Raw genomic sequence first — 18160 nt, 5'->3', positions numbered from 1 at the left:
CCACCTGCTTTGCCAAGGCTCTGCCCCTGCCCCATCCCTTCTCTGAGGCCCTCCGTCGCTCGCTCTCCCCCACCCTCACTCACTTTCGCTGGGCTGGGGTAGGGACTTGGGGTGCAGGAGGGGGTGAGGGCTCCAGCTAGGGGTGCGGGCTCTGGACTGGGGCCAGAAATGAGGGGTTCAGGGTGCAGGAGGGTGCTCTGGGCTGGGGCAGGGGGTTGGGGTGCGGGAGGGGGTGAGGGCGCCAGCTGGGTGTGCGGGGAGCTCACTCAGTGGGTTGGTGTTTATGGGGTGTCACTGCAGAGTTTCTTTCTTGCAGTCCAATAGCCCTGGCTTGTGGGCTTCCTGTTCATAGGGCGGGTGAAATCCCAGCCGTCACAAACCAACTCTAATGCCTCTTCGCCCCAATTTAAAATCCGTTAGCGAGATTCTGGCATGGCCGCATGCTCTGATTAGAACAGGGGCATTTTGGAGTGAAGTGAGCAGCTTGCTAAGAAAGCCAGATGGGCTCTGCCTGGAAAAACCGAGGAAAATGAAATATGAGAGAGTGAGAGAGAGTTAAAATAACATTAGGAAAACCGGGAGTGAGTCTAACACAGTCACCTCCAGCCTTGGCCCATTAAGCCTTGATAACATTGGAGACTCTCAGAATAGGCTGTGGGGTCCCACCATGTAATGCACCAATTCCGGGCCTGATCCTGCCAGCTGCTGAGCCCCTCCTGGGAGCTGCTGTGGGTCTTCAGCTTCCTACGAAGCTGCCAGGAGTTGGAACTGCTTAGGAAGGCTCTTTGCATGTGTAAAGGAATGTCGCTGGTCTTTAGTGGCCATCCCGTGGAAAGTCTATGAGGCTTAGCTAGCTAAGGGAGCTCTCCCTTGGCTCGCAGGTTGAGAGTGTTTGAAGCTGAAGGCTCAAGGTTCTAGTCCTAGCTCCCCAATAACAGATCTCACCTCCCCATCTTGTCTGTCTAGTATCTTGGGACTTACACAGCTACAACACCACTGCACACAGATCGTCATTGTGTCTTACCTGCAGGAATGGATCTGTACCACAACCCTCACTCGCTGAGAGGCTCAGCCCTGGCAGATCCTCAGCTGTGACTGTGTTTTCTGGCTTTGGGAGACAGTGAACATACAGGAGGGTTTGGTGGAGGAGGTTTGAATAATAAGAAAAGCTGTGACAGCTTCCACTAGCGAAGCCTTCAGACCTCCTAGGAGTGGGCAGTATTAGGCAAGGGGTTTGGGCTAGGGGCTGGGAAATCAGCTGTAAGGGATATAAAAGGCTGGAGTTGAAATGGATTCTCTACTGGGGCCTTTTCTCACAGGTGCCATGTTTAAACCTTTGCCCAGTTTCCTGGCTGCGACCATGTCTGTTTGGAACCAGGAAACAAAGGCGCTTCTACGCGAGGAATCCTAGGCCAATCCCATCCCGGGGGGTAACTCCAGTGATGTCAGTGAAGTTACAGCTGGGTTGAATTTGGCCCATTGAGACTAGAGAGCCAGAAATGAGTATCAGCTGGGAATACACTGCCAACCTAAGGGGAGCAGGACAGCAAAGAGTGGTTACCTATTGTCATCATAATACCAGCACTTCCTGCTTTATTTGATTGGATTGTAACTCCTCTGCACTAAGAGGAGCCCAGCCAGTCCCTGGGTGTCCTGATCAGTCTTTTACAAGCCCTAATGCTGAGCTGTCTGGGGGATAGCAGCTTGGCTGACCGGGCAGCTAAAGAGCAGGTAATGTTTCAGAAAAGCGGGACCTCGAACAAATGGGAAACAATTTGGTCTAGCGTTTTAGAAAACTTTGCTTAATCCCTTATGGCTGGAAACTGAGATGTCGTTCTCCTTTCTCCTCCCCGTCCCCCTCCCTTCCCTAGCTGGCACAGCGGGCGGTGAGTTAGAATTCAGGTGCCACTTACACTCAGGCTGATAACCTGCCCACTCTGCAGTGAGGACACAGCCTAAACAACTTGAGTGCTGATAGTCCTCCAGTGCCTTCCCACAGTTCCCCCGTGTGCCCAGAAGGACAGACAAGGTTTCTCACAGTTCACTGGGAGAGATTCAGAGCGGCTCAGCGTAATGCAGTGGTAAGCACCATGGGATGTGTCCCCTCAACGCCAGCCACACACACGGGGAAACGCAGCACAGAGGACACAGTCGCACAAGGCAGAGTTTTGCAACATGGCTGCTCACACTCAGCCTGTCTAACTCAAGCAGTGAGACCCGGGTGCTGATCACCTGGGCTAACTCTGCAGTGAAGAGATTTTAACTGAATGAAATGTGCCAATGACTAATACAATCAGTGTAGTGACACTTGTGCTATTTATTTTCATATTAAATTCCATTTATTTTACTCTCAGTTTTCAACGGACCACAGATTTCTGGCGGCCCCTGGATAACTGCCTTGTAAAAGCTGTCCGGGGTTAAAGCTGGAGGTTTTGGCAGCCGTGTAGGGGAGAGTTGAGACATTTGGCCATTGTGAAGAAGTGGGAGGGATTTGGGGTAATCACATGCACTGGATGTTTCCGCTAAAACAAGCAACAGTGAACTAGTTAATGGTGCTGATGTTTCAGTTGTTGGTAGGTTTCAGAGTTAACAACCTATTGTTATGAACAAAGAGGTTCACACCTCTCTTTGAGCTATTGTTTGAGGCTGTGTGCAGACCAGGAGCACATCATGGCATTTGTGCACTCTTGTTTAGTGGACGGAAGGTTTCCTTCACAACCAAAACGGTTAGAAGCCTTTTATTTATAAGTGAAAGCTGGGAATCTGCAGGAGTTTCTCTGCTGTGGACTCGCAGAGCAGCCAGGCAGCCTGGACGGAGCACCAACGCTCTCCCATGCTGTGACATTACCCAGCATACCATCTGGACTATTTAACAGCTATGTCATCTTAATTCTCTGCCCTTGGGCTATGTCTACACTACACAGCTTTTAATAACATGGCTGTGCCGTGCTGCTAAAAGGCGCACAGTATAGCTGCCGTTTGTCGTCAGGAGACAGCTCTCCTGCCGACAAAAAACTTCCACCCCCAACGAGCGGCGTTAGCATTGATGGCATGAAAGTGCTCCCGCCAACAGTGCAGGAGGCACCGGTGGGGGAGGAGCGGGAGCAGGAAGAGGCGGGGGAGGGGCAGAACAGGGCAGGAAGGGATGGCGGGGCCTGGGGTAGAGCAGGAGTCAAGCACACCCCAGGAACTGGGGAAGTCGGTGCCTCTGTTACAAGCTCATAGAAAGTCAGTCATTTCATCAAAAGAAATTGTTATCCCAAATGGAGATTCCCCACACACTTTCATCCAAGCACACTGGTTAAGTTAAAACAATAAGATATCTTTAACTACAGAAAGATAGATTTTAAGTGATTACAAGTAACGACACATAGAAGTCAGGATTCAATGTCTTTCAAGCATTGTAGCTGCCATGAGTAGAGATTGGGAGGGAGAGACAGGTGAGATGGAGGCCACTGTCTCTCATTTTTATACCCCTCTCCCCTCTTTGAGGACAACCCTCCTGCTGTCTCTTGTAGACGTGAGGTCTGAACCGTCCCTGTGATGGCTGCTTAAGCAGGTGATAATTTTTTAACACCTGACTGGGTGTTGATCTGTCCTTTATCTCTGAAAATTAGTTCAGGCCTACTTTTCTTAACCTTGGAGCATGTTATAACAATGTTATACACTATCATCTTGTAACTTTACATAAAATACTGATTCACCTATTTTATCTGGACAATAATGTTCAGCCGATTACAAGTTTTCAAATGATACCTCACAAGGCATACTTTGTACAAAATTTATCGTAGGCTTGTAAAAGTGGTGAACATAATAGCAGAGACTGTCACAAATGCACTCCCATGCAAATCCAGTCACGGCCCAGAAGTGCAGCCAATCAGTCTACTTGTGTTATATGAGCTGAGTGACTGACAGGGCTGCCAATCAAATACTTTTCACTCCTCTAAATTTTCAAATAAAAGCAGGCACTGCTGGAAGTAATGCTGCATGAATTGCCTCCCCCTGCAGGGGATGCTGTGGAATACATGGCAAACCACAGATAGGGTCCTTCTCTCAGTCTCAACGTGAGCTAACATTCACTTCAGTGAGCTTACTCTTCATTGACCCCAGAATCAGGCCCCATGGCAGCAAACAGGATTCTCTCTAGACTTGCTTTTCTGCCCTGCCCAGCATAGATGGGCCAGGGGGAGCGGCAGGCAGCGTCCAGCCCCACCCCTCGGCTGGTGCTGGGCTAGTCATTTAATTATTTGCAATTGTGTATTAATGAAACCAAACTCCGGCAAGCCAGACTCTGTGGTGCAAGGGTCACAGTGCCAGGTGTTCCTGTGACATCATTAGATTTACTGCCTTGTGTTTATGGTGCGCAGGGATCTGCAAGTGATTGTTTATGGCCCCGAGGATGAGGGAAGTGTGACTGTTGTTTCCCATTTCATGGTGTTTGAGACACAGCAGGTTTTCAGAAGTGACCTGTTTGGGGTACATTAGGTTTCGGGAGCCCGGTCTCAGCCAGCTTGGACCTGATTCCCAGAGGTGCTGAGCAGCTGCAGCTCCCATTGGCTTCAGCACTTCTGAAAATCCAACCCAGAGGATCTGAGCTTAGGTCCCCAGAACTAGAGACCACGTTGGGAATGTTTTAGTCTAAGCAACTTGACCATGACAGCACATCAGTGGCAGAGCCAGGGAAAGAACCACAGAGTCCTCAGTTCTGGTCTATACAGAGAGCTTCTGATTTCATGTTTTAACTAATCAAAGATCCCTGGTACATCCCTGGTCACGGAGTCACTGGGCGATGCTCTGGAACTACTCCATATGAAGCCAGTCAGGACTCTGGGGGAGCCTCCTCTCTCTGAGCAGACTGTCTCCAGGGCAAGAAGCTTACACAACTTCGACCTTCCTGGGTCTGACTTCAGAACATTCAGCATCCCCTTCCTCCCTGTGCACTTCCTGCAGCGAGTCCACCCGGGTGGTGCTCCTAGGGAAGCCAGAGGGCCCTGCACCCCAACTCCGCAGTCAAACGTGACTCTCAGCCAGCCAGTAAAACAGAAGGTTTATTATTCAACAGGAACACAGTGTAGAACAGAGCTTGTTAGCACAGAAATCAGTGACTTTCAGCCAAGTCCATCTTGGGGAGTCCTGGGCCAGATGCCTGGACTCCCCCTCTTCCAGTCCCCCACAGCAGACTGCCAGCTTCCATTGACCTGACCTCAGACACCCCCGTTGCTCCTCCTCCTTGTCCTTGTCTCTTCTCCCTTCTGGGGCAAAAAGTCACCTGGGTCTCAGGTTACGAAGGGCACTGGTCATAGCATACGTGCAGGCAGCCTCACCTGCCCCAGAGGCCTCAGCCAAAGTCACACACCCCTATTCCCACCACCGAGGTATTGGTGCAGCACACAGGGAAACTGAGGCACATACAGTATTCATGCAAAACAGTAAAACTCACATAGGCTCAACAGGAAGACTCATACACAACATAACAAGGGAATATCCCCACGTCGTCACCCCCTCCCCAAAATAAACAGCGTTTCTCCGGTAAACATTAGAAAAACACTGGAGGGGGTGACTCAGTTTGTGCTGACTTCACCCCTTTCCCAGAGCAGTTTGTTTATGCAGGCGATGCCTCTGCTCCTTGGCTCATATCAAAGGGCTTGGCTACACAGAGCAGTGATCAGGCTATGGGGGTGTGGTTTCTAAAGTGCACGGAAGTATTGCACATTTATTGGTCCATGTAGACCCTGCTGGGGTGCGTTAACGTTAGGGTGGTTTGAAACAACATTGTGTTAAAGCTCACGAACACTAAACCAGCGGTTCAGTAACAAGGATACAAAGCTGCAGCTAACATGTACACCATTCTTATACATATAATAATTAAAGCACTTCCTATTTAGACAAGAATTTGGGGAAGTACCTGATAAAAATCTTCTCATACAGGATCAAAGAGAAAGCCCCAGAAAACCCTGATATTCGGACATCTACATAGAACTTTAAAATTACTAAAAATAATCCCCCGAAATGAAATTAATAAACCCTGAAAACCAGAAGCCCTTTGTGTGTATTACACTGCGGCGGAAGTTAGGGCAGGTGAGAGCTGAGGGGTTCCTGGCCCCCACGGCCATGCCTCGTGTACTAGACAGCTTTGTCCCTCTCATACAGACTCCATGCACTCCAGTGCATTTCACTAGCTCTATTTTTACCACACCCTCAAATATCCTCATTAGAGGGATTTTCTCAAGAAACACTTCCTTGTGACCCTGGAAGCCTGGTGAAGCAGAGGCTGCACTAAGCCTACAGGAAATCAACCCTGCTTACAAAGCCCAGAAATGAACCCGCTGCCTGGTAGGAGTGGAAGCCCACTTGGCTGGCCCCAATCCCAGGGGCTCCAGCAGCCACCCAGTGCATTGGCTTTGCTGCAGGCTGTATTTATTCAGATTTATGCAACACAATTAGCTCTCATTAAGCAGCCCCTGTTTCCTTGACCTGTTCTGGATTAGACTGCAAGCTGTGGGGATCCACCAGGCGCTTTCTTAGTCCAGGGATTAACCTCCGCAATGGAAGTGCAGCACCTGGGAGCTGAGCGTGTTTGTGTGTCAGGGACAGGGCATGCTGCACAGGGAGAGCGGACAGAGGGGATGGTGACGCTGCAGCCACAGGTGTCGCGGCAGCATGTCTCGACCTACCCAAGCTGGCTCTGAACTAGCTCAGCTAACAAGAGTGGTGAACCCGCGGCAACATGGGCAGCATCCCAGACTGCCGGTGCTGCTGTGGCTTCCCTGCTGTTGTTACTTGAGCCAGCTAAATCCAAGCTAGCTCGGGCGTGGCAGCGCGTGCTGCAGTCACACCTTTGATGGCAGGGGAGACATACCCTGCCTTGGCTATCCATCCCCAGGGTCGGATGCCTTAGAAGGAGATGCTGTAGCTGACAGCTAGTGGATCTTAGAGAGCAGCCCTTTCCTCTGTGGGGATGGGGAAATTCTGCAGCAGGTGTGCACGCGGCCTGCAGCACCAGCAGGCTCTGTCTGTCCTTCACTGTATTCGTTCGCTTTCCTATGGCCCCCGTTGTGCTTCACAGCCTGACCCTCACAGCAGCTCCGTCAGCAAGGTGAATCTTTTCATCCCCGTCTTGCGGGTGGGGAACTGAGCCCCAAAGGGTGAAATTCACTCCAGCCACAAGGATCCACTTCCTAGCCCAGGCCAGCAGGTGAAATCCCCCTTCTCCTCCCCCACAACCCCTCCTCCCCGCAAGCCACCTCCAGCCTGATTTCCAAATGTGCTGGGCACCGACAGCTCCCATGCAGCTTTCCGTTGAGCTGTGGGGGCTTAACACCTTGAAACTCCAGCCGTAGACCCCTTGAGTGCGGTGTTATTCTGGCTCTCTCCTGAAGCTTCTCATCCAGCGAGCCAGACGGGTTGTTTTCCACACTGTACGCGTCTTGGTTGGGGAGACAGATTGGGAGCAGCAGGGAGAGCCAAGAAGATGGGGCTGGGGTCGTTCTCCTCCCTAAGCAGCCCAGCGGCCTCATTGGCTGGGCTGTTCTGCCTTTATCCCTGCCATAGAGACGAGGGGAATAAAGGAAGCCCAATTATTATGGAAGGGAGAAAAATGTCCTCATCTCTGAATCTCACCGTCCTGATCCCTGTCGTCAAAGGGATAACCAAGCTCCCGGGAGCGCTCTCGTAGGAGGCAGCAGTGGAAGCAGCTTGGGATTTGATCCAGTGTGTTCACAAGGACTTGGAAGGACGCGTGTTAGCTCCAGGACATTTTGAGGGGGGCAAGGAGCAAGATAGCATCAATTACATCCTGCAAATGAAAAGAGTCGCTTGTATAGGTCTTGTGCTTGACCCACAGCCTGAAGGAGGCAACGGTCCTGCTCTATTGACATGGTGATTAAAGAAGAATCTTCTGCCCCCAGGGACTGAGCTTTATTAGCTCTGCTTATAGAGTGAGCAGGCTTTGTGTGTCATCCGAATAACATACCCCACCAGGCACCAAGACAATAAGGGGAATTTACTTGGAAGCAGCTGATGAACAGGCATTCTGGGGATACACTAGCTGGGAAAGCCCAGGGCTTTGCGAGCACACAGCACAGGCCCTATGGGCGAGGTTTGGATCTCTAATTCTAGTATAAAGAAAAGGAGGACTTGTGGCACCTTAGAGACTAACCAATTTATTTGAGCATAAGCTTTCGTGAGCTACAGCTCACTTCATCAGATGATCCAATGAAGTGAGCTGTAGCTCACGAAAGCTTATGCTCAAATAAATTGGTTAGTCTCTAAGGTGCCACAAGTCCTCCTTTTCTGTTTGCGAACACAGACTAACACGGCTGCTACTCTGAAACCTGTCTAATTCTAGTATGACTCCACATTACCCAGTGACACAGCTGGGCAGGGACTGGACTTTCCATTCTACAGGAAATTCTGATATTTCAGAATTTGTTTTCATTACAGATTGGAGCAAAAAGCAAAAACTTTGAAAGTTTCTGTGGAACAAAAATTCTGAAATTTTTTTATTTGGAACCATCCAAACATTTAGGTTCAATCAAGTTAAAACATTGCTGTTTTAGTGTTGAAACATAATATAATCTATTTAAATTAATATTTACTATACTATGAATCAAAATGCCATGAAATGAGAGTCAAAAGAAAATGCTGTTTTTACCTTATCGAAATGAAACATTTTGACATCAATTCAGTTTTTCCTATTGAAAATTTTGTTGAAATTAGACACATTCCTACAAAATGTTTCCATTTTGATGAAACTGCTTTTCCAATGCAAAACTATTCTGTCAAGAAAATTTTGACCAGCTCTGCGCAGTGCGATTTCCCCACCAGACAGTATGAGAACAATAGGAGCACTCAGTTTGAAAAGACAGCACATTTTAAACAGACAAACAAGAAATCAAGGTAGCACACAAACTGGTGGAACTCCCTGCTGCAGAGGGAGGAAGACAACAGCAGGGACCCGATGATTGTCTGACCCTCTCTGCTAAGATTATGAGAGGTGAGGGTGACTTCCTGCTTCAGGGTACCAGCTGATGCCTTCCAGGGGTCAGGAAAGGAACTAACCTTCCATTTGCTACTGTCACTTGACTGGGATGTGGGCAGTCATGCCTCATAGCTGGAGCAGGAGTCAGTAGCCAGGAGTCAGAGGCCAGAACCAAAATCAGAACTGGGTTACATGGAGAAAGGCGAGGCAAGGCAAGGCAGTGCTGGAACAAGGAGGCACAGAAGCTATCTCAGGGAAGCTGGGGGCAAATGCTTTGAGTAACCACTGAACTACTGCTGGTGCTGACTTTAAGAGCTGGTCTGCTGACTTTTCCAACTAGTCAGGGGGTGTAACTAATTAGGCAGCCTACTACAGGCCAGCCATGCTTGTTAGGTTGCTTGGAGACTGACTCTCCTGCAAGCCCTGCTTCCTGACAGCTGCCCTGTATAATTGGTCAAGTCCACTACTAAGGGTTTTCAGCTTCCACCACACCTCCAGGCATTGGTCGCTGCTGGAGGCAAGGTCCAGACTGGATGGCCCTGGGCCGTGGACCAATGTACTGTCTGTTGGCAAAGATCTCTCAAATACAGATTAGGCTCCAAATCTGACTAACCTTGAAATTATTCTCATCTGTTGGGAAATGACTTCTTTATTCAAGTTGTTAAACAGAAATAAAATCTTTTCCACCCATCAGCGTAGAAATTTAAAGGAAACAAAACAAGCACAGTTTATGTAGGACCTATGCAAACATATTGTTTTGGTTTCCCCTGCTGGTTTGTTTAGCAACAGTCAGCTAGCCAACATTAAGCCTGGGTCTCCCTTGTCCTGCACCTGGTATCATGGCTGACCGCTGTGCTGGGGGGGTGAGCCCGTTGCCAGTGCTGAGCGGAGGCAATTGGCGATGCAAGGCAGTAAACAGAAAATCCAGGAATGAATGATCACGTTTCTGCTGCTTCACTTCCCCTTTAATATGCTTCAGCATCTTTGGAAAGGAAAAGTAGCCCCCCCTCTCCTGCCTTGCTGCCCTGAGACAGCGCACAGGCCCTTGCTGTGATTCACAGAAGGGTTTCATGGCCAGAAGGTACAAAATAGCCCCCAGGAGAGGAGCCAGAGGCACTTGCCAAAGTGCCGGTGAATCCAGACGACCTTTCAGCTCATTTATCAAAGCTCCTGCTGTCATCCCTTGCAGTCTGCGAGACAGCAGTCGATCGCCGGGAGAGGCCGGGCGGCAGGAGCCAGAGCAGGGTCTGGGCCAGTCCTGCTCCTCCCAAATGGTGTGGAGCCAATCTTGCGTCGGATGGAGGAGAAGCACTAACTAAAGCCAAGAGCGGTGTGGCAGGTTCCCCAGCCACAGCTCTGAGGCACGTCTGCACTCCTGGGCCCTCACCAGCTCCCCCTCCGTCCTGACGCTAGGGTTGCCGACTTCCTAATTCCAAAAAACCGAACACCCTTGCCCCGCCCACTGCCCCACCCCTTCCCTGAGGCCTCGCCCCTGTCCTGCCCCTTCCCGAGGCCCCGCACCCCGCTCACTCCATCCCGCCTCCCTCCGTCGCTTGCTCTCCCCCACCTATGCTCACGTGCTCATTGGCCCAAACAGGCGTATTTATTGTTTTGACAGATGTATTATGCTCAGTTCAGGTTTTATTTGTTACAGGATGCTAGAGCTGGCAGCAAAATAGTCAAAAAGGGTAATTTTTAAAAAAATGAAATTTCACCAAGGTTTTCATGATTCTTTCCCTCCCCTCTTCCCATTTTTCATAACCAGCTCCATATTTTTTGTTCACTAAAGTTATTGTAATTTTATGTGTGGAATTAGGACCACACCTTATCACAGCTGCAATGGGTCAATTAAAGGCCCACTCCTGAAGCCCAAATACAAATCCATAGAGCACAACCACAGAAATGCACCTGTCCAGATACCTATATAATTAAATCTGTAGAAACTGACTCCCGCACCTACATGCGAATACACACGTGTATTCATGTGTACACATCTATCGTGCACTAACACATATACGTCCACATTATTTATTATTACAATTGTTGTTTAGTGCCTAGAGACCCCAACTAAGATCCAGGCTCCAGGGTGGTCGGTGCTGGACATACACATAAAAAGAGAGAGTCTGCAACAAAGAGTTTATAATGTAGCTAGACAAAGGTGGGGAGAAATGTCTGATACATCGGCTCTTATGCAATTACTAGTCAAAAACATTCACTTTTTAAGAAATAATGCATTTCTCTTAGAGTTCCCTTCTCTTTTAAAAACTTGTTATGAAATGAATACACACATTTTATGTCATCAATTTTTTGGTGCACGAGCCAGCAAAAGAAATAGAAGTCAAAGCGTTAGGCTGCAAATTTTATTCACACAGGTATACACACATGCGGCAATACACACACCTCCCTACACAAAGACACACAGTCTCTTACACACATACAATGCCTGCATGCACACACTTGCCCACACAGAAACACTTTTTTATACACTTTTCCAGGGGCTGCCTGTTTTTTTATATTTGTTTTGTTTGGTTTTGCTTAGTTTTAGGCAGTTTGACTCTGCAACATACTGGAAAAAAAAGGGGGTGGTACTCTCTCAAGCTCCACCCACAACTCAGGCTCTACCAACATCTCAAGCTCTGCTAACTTGTCGCTCCAGAATGGGACGCCGCTCAGTAGATTGCGCGGATTGCCATAATGCTAGGTTCATCTCTCCCCTTCCTTGTATGCTTTGATCAGCAGCGAAACATTTAAATTTGCATAATTAGGCTTCACAGTCACTGCCCCATTGAGATGAATGGAGGAAGTTCACACTTTCGTTGGAGGTATTGGTTCAGGCTGTCTGCAAACTCAGGCAAGCACCACTGAATTGCATTATACAAAGTTCCAATACTGCAGAATTTATGTGCAGCTGGAAGCAAACAGAGACTTAATATTTGTAATGAAGGTTTAAACTGCAGAGCACAAGCTGTCTGCTCCCAGAGGAAAGCACTGGCTCACCGAGACACTGCAAACCAGCCCGGTCCAACTCTGGCCTGCCCCAGCCAGCCAACATGTATCAGAACAAGCATGGTGAAAGTCAACTTTGAACCTCCTTTTAACAGGTTCTCAAACACCCCTCCCTTTAAACAGGGAACTGGGCCTTTCCTAGCTATATCTGCATCCGCAGGTGGGGACAGAGAATGGAATGAGAGGCAACCTAGGAGATTCTTGCAAGATAAGTTTGAGTCCTGGCTGGTGGCCCTCAAGCTGTGACACCAGCCCGATTTTTTATTTATTTATTTATTTATTTTACTGAAAGGCTTCCCTGGGCACAGAGCAGCCTCCAGGCAACTGAACCAGCCCAAGAAAGGCCGACAAAGGTGGAGTGTGCATTGTACCCTGGATTAGCCGTCCACTGCTTTAACCACTCAACCACCTTGCCACACAAAAGGGGCCATTTGGCTACTAAGCAGGGACTCTGCATGGCCGTGCAGTGGGGAGGGTGGGGGGACACATCTGTGTGCAAAGCCAAGTGCGTGAGGACCAGATTGAGACCTCGCAGCCGCCAGGCCCTGCTCCTGGACGGTTGCTATGGAAACACACTGGGGGTTGCCTAGGGCCCCAAGATCTGTGCTGAACTCTCCATTGTGCTGTCACGCCGGGAGGTTTGAGCGTCAGGGCGATTGGACCTGGCTGGGCGACTCCTAGGACAGGATTATACAGGCCAATGGCACAGGAGGAGCCTCTTTCCTGGGGTGGCATTTGTTGATTGTGGCTGGGTTTATTGTCTAGGCCATAAAACAGATACTTCCCCAAGGTCGTGCAGTGGTTTAGTGCAAGGTAAAACCTAGGCTTTGTCTACACTGGCACTTTTGTCACTCCACCTTTTGTCACTCAGGAATGTGACCCCCCCCCCCCCCGAACGACAAAAGTTTTAGCGACGAAAAGCGCAGTATGTTCAGCACTTCATTGGCGAGAGCCGTTAGAGGTGGTTTAATTTTGCCGCCGGGAGAGAGCGGCCAAACAGCGCTCCTTACAATGGCGCGGCTGCAGCAACGCCCTTGTAAGGTGCGCAGTGTAGACATAGCCTAAGGAACTTAAAGAGCCACTGTGGAGCCCAGCCGGTGACCAGAGCAATACACCAGCTGCTAGTGTAAAGAGAGCTGGCACCTGGCAGGAAAGCACCAATGTGAACAGCGGGGCACACACATGCACTTAGATGCACATCAGCGCACCTCCATACACTCACACACAAGCACCATGGACACGTGTACTGCACATACATGCACACACACATATGTAAGCAGTATGCCCCTGGGCACGCATACACTGTGCCCTCTCCAGTTTGACTGTGCACACTGGCACAATTCTGCTTTCATAGAATCATAGGGCCAGAAGGGACCACAAGGGTCATGTAGTCTAACCGCCGAGTGCTTTAGTTTATCCCAGGCTCCTGGATTTATTCCTGTCCACATTGGGGTGAGTCACTGAGGACCTGATCCTGTACTCCCTTGCACACACAAGATTCCCACCGACGGGCCTTTGCCTTGCTGTGTCTCAGTTTCCCCATCAATAAAGGGCCCACTGACACCATCTGGAAAGCAGAAAAACATTCAGATCCAGGTCTGGCACATCTGCTTTCCTCCCTGCTAGAGGTTGCTTGTCAGACAATTTCTTCCATTAGGGTTGGACCAGATGACCTCCTGAGGTCTCTTCCAACCCTAATTTTCTATGCCCTAGTCTACACTAGGACTTTAGGTCGAATTTAGCAGCATTAAATCAATGTAAACCTGCACCCGTCCACACGATGAAGCCCTTATTTCGACTTAAAGAGCTCTTAAAATCGATTTCCGTACACCACCCCTGACAAGTGGATTAGCGCTTAAATTGGCCTTGCCGGGTCGAATTTGGGGTACTGTGGACACAATTCGACGGTATTGGCCTCCGGGAGCTATCCCAGAGTGCTCCATTGTGACTGCTCTGGACAGCACTCTCAACTCAGGTGCACTGGCCAAGTAGACAGGAAAAGAACCGCGAACTTTTGAATCTCATTTCCTGTTTGGCCAGCGTAGCAAGCTGCAGGTGACCATGCAGAGCTTATCAGCAGAGGTGACCATGATGGAGTCCCAGAATCACAAAAGAGCTCCAGCATGGACTGAACGGGAGGTACGGGATCTGATCGCTGTATGGGGAGAGGAATCCGTTATATCAGAACTCCGTTCCAGTTTTCAAAATGCCAAAACCTTTGTCAAAATCTCCCAGGGCATGAAGGACAGAGGCCATAACAGGGACCCGAAGCAGTGCCGCGTGAAACTTAAGGAGCTGAGGCAAGCCTCCCAGAAAACCAGAGGAGCGAACGGCCGCTCCGGGTCAGAGCCCCAAACATGCCGCTTCTATGATGAGCTGCATGCCATTTTAGGGGGTTCAGCCACCATTACCCCAGCCAGGTTGTTTGACTCCTTCAATGGAGATGGAGGCAACACGGAAGCAGGTTTTGGGGACGAAGAAGATGATGATGATGAGGAGGAGGTTGTAGATAGCTCACAGCAAGCAAGCGGAGAAATCGGTTTTCCCGACAGCCAGAAACTGTTTCTCACCCTGCACCTGGAGCCAGTACCCCCTGAACCCACCCAAGGCTGCCTCCTGGACCCGGCAGGCGGAGAAGGGACCTCCGGTGAGTGTACCTTTTAAAATACTATACATGGTTTAAAAGCAAGCATGTGAAAGGATTAATTTGCCCTGGCATTCGCGGCTCTCCTGGATGTACTCCCAAAGCCTTTGCAAAAGGTTTCTGGGGAGGGCAGCCTTATTGCGTCCTTCATGGTAGGACACTTTACCACTCCAGGCCCGTAACACGTACTCGGGAATCATCGTACAACAAAGCATTGCAGTGTATGTTTGCTGACGTTCAAACAACATCCGTTCTTTATATCTCTGTGTTATCCTCAGGAGAGTGAGATATCATTCATGGTCTCCTGGTTGAAATAGGGTGCTTTTCTTCAGGGGACATTCAGAGGAGCCCGTTCCTGCTGAGCTGTTTGCCTGTGGCTGAACAGAAATGTTTCCCGCTGTTAGCCACGGGGAGGGGGGAGGGTTGAGGGGGTAGCCACGCGGTGGGGGGAGGCAAAATGCGACCTTGTAACGAAAGCACATGTGCTATGTATGTAATGTTAACAGCAAGGTTTACCCTGAAAGACTGTAGCCACTGTTTTATAAAATGTGTCTTTTTAAATACCGCTGTCCCTTTTTTTTTCTCCACCAGCTGCATGTGTTTCAATGGTCACAGGATCTTCTCCTTCCCAGAGGCTAGTGAAGATTAGAAAGAAAAAAAAACGCACTCGTGATGAAATGTTCTCTGAGCTCATGCTGTCCTCCCACACTGACAGAGCACAGACGAATGCGTGGAGGCAAATAATGTCAGAGTGCAGGAAAGCACAAAATGACCGGGAGGAGAGGTGGCGGGCTGAAGAGAGTAAGTGGCGGGCTGAAGACAGGGCTGAAGCTCAAATATGGCGGCAGCGTGATGAGAGGAGGCAGGATTCAATGCTGAGGCTGCTGGAGGACCAAACCAGTATGCTCCAGTGTATGGCTGAGCTGGAGCAAAGGCAGCTGGAGCACAGACTGCCACTACAGCCCCTGCATAACCAACTGCCCTCCTCCCCAAGTTCCATAGCCTCCACACCCAGACGCCCAAGAATGCGGTGGGGGGGCCACCAGCCAACCAGCCACTCCGCCACAGAGGATTGCCCAAAAAAAAGAAGGCTGGCAGTCAATAAATTTTAAAGTTGTAAACTTTTAAAGTGCTGTGTGGCATTTTCCTTCCCTCCTCCACCACCCCTCCTGGGCTACCTTGGTAGTTGTCCCCCTATTTGTGTGATGAATGAATAAAGAATGCATGAATGTGAAGCAACAATGACTTTATTGCCTCTGCAAGCAATGATTAAAGGGAGGAGGGGAGGGTGGTTAGCTTGCAGGGAAGTAGAGTGAACCAAGGGGCGGGGGGTTTCATCAAGGAGAAACAAAGAGAACTTTCACACCGTAGCCTGGCCAGTCATGAAACTGGTTTTCAAAGCTACTCTGATGCATACCACGGCCTCCTGTGCTCTTCTAACCGCCCTGGTGTCTGGCTGCGCATAACCAGCAGCCAGGCGATTTGCCTCAACCTCCCACCCCGCCATAAACGTCTCCCCCTTACTCTCACAGATATTGTGGAGCACACAGCAAGCAGTAATAACAGTGGGAATATTGGTTTCACTGTGGTCTAAGCGAGTCAGTAAACTGCGCCAGCGAGCCTTTAAACGTCCAAATGCACATTCTACCACCATTCTGCACTTACTCAGCCTATAGTTGAACAGCTCCTGACTACTGTCCAGGCTGCCTGTGTACGGCTTCATGAGCCATGGCATTAAGGGGTAGGCGGGGTCCTCAAGGATACATATAGGCATTTCAACGTCCCCAACAGTTATTTTCTGGTCTGGGAATAAAGGCCCTTCCTGCAGCTTTTGAAACAGACCAGAGTTCCTGAAGATGCGAGCGTCATGTACCTTTCCCGGCCATCCCACGTTGATGTTGGTGAAACGTCCCTTGTGATCCACCAGAGCTTGCAGCACTATTGAAAAGTACCCCTTGCGGTTTATGTACTCACTGGCTTAGTGCTCCGTTGCCAAGATAGGGATATGGGTTCCGTCTATGGCCCCACCACAGTTAGGGAATCCCATTGCAGCAAAGCCATCCACTATGACCTGCACATTTCCCAGGGTCACTACCCTTGATATCAGCAGATCTTTGATTGCGTGGGCTACTTGCATCACAGCAGCCCCAACAGTAGATTTGCCCACTCCAAATTGATTCCCAACTGACCGGTAGCGGTCTGGCGTTGCAAGCTTCCACAGGGCTATCGCCACTCGCTTCTCAACTGTGAGGGCTGCTCTCATTTTGATATTCTGGCGCTTCAGGGCAGGGGAAAGCAAGTCACAAAGTTCCATGAAAGTGCCCTTATGCATGCGAAAGTTTCGCAGCCACTGGGAATCGTCCCAGACCTGCAACACTATGCGGTCCCACCAGTCTGTGCTTGTTTCCCGAGCCCAGAATCGGCGTTCCACAGCATGAACCTGCCCCATTAGCACCATGATGCATGCATTGGCAGGGCCCATGCTTTCAGAGAAGTCCGTGTCCATGTCCTGATCACTCACGTGACCGCGCTGACATTGCCTCCTCGCCCGGTATCGCTCTGCCAGGTTCCGGTGCTGCATATACTGCTGGATAATGCGTGTGGTGTTTAATGTGCTCCTAATTGCCAAAGTGAGCTAAGCGGCCTCCATGCTTGCCTTGGTATGGCGTCCGCACAGAAAAAAGGCGCGGAACGATTGTCTGCCGTTGCTCTGACGCAGGGAGGGGCGACTGACGACATGGCTTACAGGGTTGGCTTCAGGGAGCTAAAATCAACAAAGGGGGTGGCTTTACATCAAGGAGTATTTCAGGCAGGACTTCACGGAGGGTTCCAATAAGAAATGGTGCACCTAAGTTATTGTTCTTATTGGAACAAGGAGGTTAGTCTGGCCTCTGATTGATACATGGCTAGATTTACCTCACTGCACCTTCTCTGTGAGTGACTGCAGTGTGACTTAGAGGAATGAGTCCCCTAGATGGGGGGTGGAGGGGGGGAAGCAAATGAGTACAAAACAAATCTGGTCTATTTCTTGTTTTGATCCACTCCATCTATCTTTTACATCTTTGGCTAGCAGCAGACGGTGCAGAAGGACTGCATGCCATCCACATCTCATGACTGCCCGGCAGAAGATGATGCAATAGGACTGCTAGCAATCTGTATCGCCTGCCTGTTCACCATAAGACGGTTCAATAGGACTGACTGCAGGACTAAAGAGAATGACCTGGTCAAGTCACTCCAAATTTAGTCCCTGCGTCCATGTGTGGCCAGGAGCACCTCGGACATGACAATGACGGCTACCAGTCGTACTGTACCATCTGCTGCCACAAGGCAAGGGGTTGATGCTGCTGTGTAGCAATGCAGTACCACGTCTGCCAGCACCCAGGAGACATAGGGTGACGGTTACCTGAGCGGGCTCCATGTTTGCCGTAGTATGGCGTCTGCACAGGTAACTCAGGAAAAAAGGCGCAAAACCATTGTCTGCCCTTGCTTTCACGGAGGGAGGGAGGGAACGGGGGCCTGACGATATGTAC

At 49.9% G+C, this 18160-nt stretch overlaps 1 long non-coding RNA gene across 1 annotated transcript in view; it reads left to right on the top strand.

Annotated features, from left to right (window-relative positions):
* Positions 1-18160, top strand: part of LOC114020899 — a 62995-nt gene that overhangs the window by 25285 nt on the left and 19550 nt on the right. The window lies entirely within an intron of this gene.

Source organism: Chelonia mydas, chromosome 19 (genome assembly GCF_015237465.2).
Source record: "Chelonia mydas isolate rCheMyd1 chromosome 19, rCheMyd1.pri.v2, whole genome shotgun sequence".
Classification (NCBI taxonomy): Eukaryota; Metazoa; Chordata; order Testudines; family Cheloniidae; genus Chelonia; species Chelonia mydas.
Note: the sequence above shows the minus strand (reverse complement) of the source record. Positions and strands in the feature narration are given on the sequence as shown.